The sequence below is a fragment of the Danio rerio genome, chromosome 7, assembly GCF_052040795.2.
Source record: "Danio rerio strain M-AB ecotype USA chromosome 7, GRCz13ab, whole genome shotgun sequence".
Taxonomy (NCBI): domain Eukaryota; kingdom Metazoa; phylum Chordata; class Actinopteri; order Cypriniformes; family Danionidae; genus Danio; species Danio rerio.
Genome location: NC_141027.1, coordinates 34,213,900 through 34,219,899, shown reverse-complemented (window position 1 = coordinate 34,219,899; position 6,000 = coordinate 34,213,900). Strand labels below are relative to the sequence as shown.

The 6,000-nt window shown below is 37.6% G+C and overlaps 1 long non-coding RNA gene across 1 annotated transcript in view; it reads left to right on the top strand.

Annotated features, from left to right (window-relative positions):
• Positions 1–420: 420 nt before the first annotated feature.
• LOC147836031 (uncharacterized) overlaps positions 421–6,000 on the top strand; it is a 46,871-nt gene continuing 41,291 nt past the window's right edge. Inside the window, exon 1 of the long non-coding RNA XR_015495856.1 lies at positions 421–822. This is a non-coding gene — a long non-coding RNA (uncharacterized LOC147836031). The remainder of the gene's footprint in view (positions 823–6,000) is intronic.

Here is a 6,000-nt window from a genome sequence, read left to right as displayed (position 1 = left end):
GCAGCAGATGCCCTTCCAGCCGCAACCCATTACTGGGAAGATAGTTAAATGTATTGATTATTATTTATAATAATTAAAATAAATTATTTCAAATAATGTTGTGAAGTAGGCCTATGTCTACAACACATCAAGTTCTTGTTGATGGACCAGACAGACACTAGACTGAGAGTTTAGCTGCTTAAACTCTCAACCCAGCTCTGCTGCTTAAAAATTAACACTAAGGTTTGAGGGTCAATACCTGCCAACACTGAGGCTCATAAATCATTCACGGCTTCTCAGATGTGTAGGACAACGGGTCAGGGTTTGTTCCAGGTTCACGAGGCAGCTGAATTTGTTCCACTGTTTTTTTTTCTCCGCTTTTCCCAGATTTCAGGTTAGATGTACAGTAGGTGCATTATTTCCTTCGAGCTGGCGCCCTCTGTGGGCAGATGAGAGCAACGCGCCATCGCATTTCACTCACCGTCTCTTGTGTAAACTGAAGCAGTCACACTCTGTTTTCGCTGTTGAATTTCCACCTAGTTTAAAATTGTCCGATTTCTTTAATTGTAGGTAAACAATTCACATCTACTCTTCACTGAAACCTATCCCTGAGAGGCCTAGCCCATGGGTACGGGCCTAGCCTATAGATTTATTTCACAAAACACACTGGCGCGTGAATGCCTTGTATAGTTAACGACGAATAACCGGATGACGCTGAATACTGCATTACTGTAATATGCAACCTGCTAATAATTTTAATATCCTGTAAAAACTCTGGAGCTGACGACATTGACAAAACCTAAAATGGCGGAAAACAGCGGACGGTTCAAAAGGACAGGACAGGTAAGTTAAAGTGTTTCTTGTGTTTCTAACAGTAACGTTCGGCTACTTAATTAAACTTTGTTTTTTTAAGTTATGGCGTGCTTTCATGAGGAAAATTTCTATTTGTTATTTTTAATTAACCAATGGGCTACATCAGTAAAGACCTTACTTTTGATCAACAATAGGCTAACTAAAAAAACACAAAATTCAGTTTAAAAAGAAAGCCAAAAAAATATGTTAAAACCTTCGTAATCCTTTCATTTTTTATTCATTTATTTTTTTAATCAAGGCATCTAACTATATCTCTAATATAGCCTACCACAGTACTGTAATCAGAGGAAATGTTAGGCCTAATTCAGACATGATAAAAATATAATATTAATTTATAGTCAATAGCCTATATTTTGAACCAAGCTATATCTAAATTAATATTGTGACAATTCTATAGTTTCTGTGGTACAACAATTGTGTACACAAATGACCACAAACCAAGTCTTCTACAACTAGATATAGTTTACTACAATACACCACAGTTTACTGTATAATTAGTGTTATAAATACTGTAATGCATACAGTATAGTACAATTTACAAGAGCATGGTTCGAAAACACTATAGACCATTTCAAGAGTTTACATTTAGCTGATGATTGATCATCCCTCTGGGCTGCAAGGCAAGAGTTTGAGCTCAGGTAGATCTCGAGAACTCCCCTGCTGTAGTAACTAATGAACAGATAGTGATTGCTCTTAAGAGATAACTACTTACTAGGAGCATGTCTGTGGTGCCAATTTGAATTATTCAATTAACGTAATTTGCATGTTTTTGGATGGTAAGAGGAAACAGGGGAACCCGGAGGAAACCCACGTGAGCACAGGGAGAACTTGTAAACTCCGCACAGAAACGTTGGCTGGCTTGGTGAGGACTAGAACCAGTGATGTTCTTGCTGTGAGGCAACAGTGTTAACCACTGGGCCACTGTTCCACCCTTCTAGGAAAGGAGGAGGAGTAGGGGTGGAAGGAGGAATTCTTCAAAACGAAGATGGCTGTCATATGGAACTTAAGGTATTTATTGTGGCTTAGGAATTGTCTGATTGGTGAATCATAAATTGAATAATTCTGGACCAGCCACAAGCAATCACAAGCACATGATCCTCTTGAAATTAGTTTATAAATAAACTTCACAAAGAGAAATGTAATCACAAACACTTGTCTCAAAGTATTTCCGTTTTACATTTTTATTTTTCTATAGCTTCGAGAATCCAGAAAGAGCCACATATTGATAAATAATGTTATGACAGCTCATTTAACATTACATCATGATTGAATTACCTCTTGTTACAGTTATGAAATAGTTAACAAGATAACAAGCAGGAAATGTTCATGGGCCAATGACATGATCACATATTGAAATGGTCTAGTATTTAATGCAAGTCACTATAGTATTTTTTCACGTGGATATACTAGGCTTTTGTTATAATTGCAGAATAGTGCTTCAGCATTACTGGCCTGTGAAAGATGTCCTTCCAGCCTTTGATGAAAGACTGACAGAGATGATAAACTGAACAGATGACTCCACTATACTCTCTCTCTCTCTCTCTCTCTCTCTCTCTCTTTCTCTCTCTCACTCTCATCCACCTGACGGTATCATGATCATCACTGCCTATAGTATAGTGACAGCCACTACCTTTGTTGGTAAACAAATTAATCTTCTTAAAGGTCACAGTTTGCTGCAGAGCGTGTGTGTCTGTCTCTGTCGGTGCTCATGTGATGAGCGCAGGACTGTCTGTCAGATTGTCCCGCGATCAGCATTCTGTTGAGGTGACTCTCACCTGATTGCGGCTCCACGCACTGCTGCATCACAGCTGTCTCCGGACAGAAGATTCGACAGGGCCTCGCATCTCCAACTGCCGTGCTCTGGAGCTCTGCCCGACGGCCCATGCGGATCTGTGCTGCTGGCCAGCATTTCTTCCTTCCAGCCTTCTGTCGGAGACAAAGATATACTCTCTGCGTCTCCTTAAAAACGCAAACACCTGTTCTCGGGTTGGTCTCCAGAGAGCTGAGCCTCAGCGCAAAGTGAAAATGATCAGAAGCCCAAGGACTAGTTAAAAGATATATTCTATTTACTGTTAAAAGAAAAGGGCTTACTAAAACTGAGCGTAAGTCACAGCACCGATGCTCAATCTTTTGCAGTTTCAGATACCAAGTGAATTATTCCTTTAATTTTAGAAGATTATTACAGATTTACAACAAATAAAGATGTGCCAAATAGAAATTTTGGCAGATAACTGAAAACTCTTTATGTCTGGAGTATCGATTTAAAATGTTCTGAGCTTGATTACGAAAATCAAAGGCAAACAAATACAGTAGATAGCTGATATTACAAAAGCAGTTCACCCAAAACATTTTTAAAAATAAATAAATCACTCACCCCAAGCCATCCACAGTGTATGACTTTCTTCTTTCAGACGAACACAGTCGGAATAGTTTTACATTTTATCCTGGATCTTCCATGCTGTATTGACCTTATTCTGTGAAGAGGCAATGCACTTGATTATGCGATTGTTTGAGAACTTATTCAGTTGCCTATGGGAGTAATAATAATAAAGAGCAGAAAACGGTCAAACTACTTGCTGTACAAACAAGTGTGTTCATGACTATTCATAAAAAGTAGAATAATATGATTAGAAAAGATCAGTGTGCTGCATAGAAAGCAGTTTTTAACCTCAAAAAAATCAATGAAAGTGAGTGAGACCTGAAGTCTTGAGCCAAAAAGTTTCCAATGGCTGCACTTGTTCATGTGTAAGGAATAAGGCCAATTATGATATTGGGTTGTGTTTTTTCTTTGAAGCTTCCAAAAGTGCATAAATTAGTCTTCAAACTAACCAATATGCCAGTCTTGTGAAGCAGATATCTGTTGTTTGTAACCATTTTTTTTTTATTGTTAAATTATAAACTCAAATCATTGACTTGCAGTGGCTGCTGAATACACATTCTCAACAACGTCTTGGCTGATCTCTGACTCAATGTATGACTCATGACAGGAAGTAAAAAAGTACAGTAGTAAGTAAGTAAGTAAGTAAGTACAGTTTCAATCTAACATAAACTCTTTTTAAAGTTGGTATCTGCTATGTGTGTTGTGTCATGCCTGTGGATGGCTCGGGTGAAACCCTCTTGGCCAGAGGCACATGTCTAGAGTGGATTAACCACCTGAAATAATCCAAAATATTTTGGCTTTAGTGGATCTTTAGTATAACCTACTTGTTTTGTTAGCAAATAATGTAGTGGTTTTCTTGGTTTTTCTCTTACTAAATCAAACTCAGTCTGGAGGTTATGAATATCAGAAGAATATACTTTATTGTCGACAACAAAGGAGAACTTTCAGGAGACCCCCAATAGCATCTCTGTCTGAAAAATTCTCCTCACTCCTGTTCTGGCCTTATTTAAATACCCGTTTACATCCGTTGTTTTCCTTTGTTCTCCATATATTACACAAGATCCCTTCTAGTTTAACCCCTGACCCCAAATACCACCTCTGACATCTGTTTCCTGAGACACCTCAGGCTCTTTTACCACTCTCTTTTCATCCCTTCTTTTATGACCCCTAGTTGTTTCCTCAGGCCATTTCCCCTTTCCAATTGTTTTAATGGTATGCAAGTCTACAAGCAGATTATACAATATAACCTGAATATATAGATTAACTTCACACTCCAAAGAGCACAAAATCCACCTCATATAATCCCTCCTCTTAAGACTTTAAGTCTTAATATTCTTGCTTTTGGCCCATAGTGCAACTCCATGATCTAGCCCTCAGCCATATTACCTAATGACAAATATATGTCACAGTATTATTACAAATGACCAAATCATGTAATTGCACTTTGGAATAGAATCACGCCAAACCTCTGTGTCCTGTTCTGACGAGGACACAGTAAAAGACTTGATTCTATTTTGTTGATATCATAAAAAGTAGTATTTTAAGCATACAATTAGTTATCTATTTGCTTCTGGGGGTCATGATTATTTAACATACAGTAAAGAATAAAACTAAAACAAAAAATAAACATGCACAATCTCCCAATCTAAGGTCACAACACAATATTCTAATCTAACATCCACACACATAATCCGTAGAGTACGTTGATCTTCAGCCCAGATACTTTGCGTATCGTAGAGAGCCGCCGTTTTGGGGTAGAGGTTGCTAGCACTTAACACCCAAGGCATGGATCCTCTTCATCATCCTCTTCTTTATCTAAACTATCAAAATTTTTAGCACTAGTTCATCTTTTTGACCCTAAATCTGGCACATACTTGCGAGCATTCTTTGTTTCGTTCTAGCCTTAAAAAGTGTTGCTAAAGACTTTATGTTGAGAGTCTATAACCTGAAGTTGTGGTGATTATCATCACTTGAATTTGTGGCACCTTCTGTATTTCTCACTCAGGTATATAATCAGAATTACTCTTTTAACTTTTCTGATGAACTGCTTCTGCCACACTTTGCAATTCGTTGGTTTGAGCTTTGGGATTTTCTGCCTCCTCTGTTTCCCGTTAACTTTCTCTTGCTGGAGTGTTTTTCCTTTGGCTGTCTTGTGCTGTGGTCCAGATGGTATCCAGTTGATGGCATCCCCTTTGGCAACCTTGGCATAAGGTCCATTTCTCCTGATTTCACTCCACTTTCTCCAGAACACCTCAGATATACTCGATCACCGGATTAATCTCCTGCTTCTGGTCCTTTCTAGTTTCCTGTACAGATATTGCTTTGCACATGGCAGTTAGTTTCCTCATAAAAGACCAAACTTCTTTCCAATACATTAGAATTGTTCTCCAAACATTCCAAACGGTTATATGCGAAGTTATTTGCGAGATTACATGCAAGGGTCGACCCAATAGTACTTCATGCAATGTTAGTTGCTTGTTTCTGTCAGTTTTCATGCAATCACTTATTAATGCAAAAGGTATATTATTTTAACACATCTTGTTAAACTAGGCCTTGATGAATCATCTTTAGCTCTTTCAATCATTCCTTACAATTATGTGTAATTTCTCAATTTTCTTGATTTCCAATACTTTATCAATACATTTACTTATCTATTCACTGAATCACATATACACTTATTTATCTACTTAATTACCTTTATTTACTTTAATTAACTTTAATTACTCTAATTTATTTTTAAATGCAGACACATTAAACTTATTTCTGAA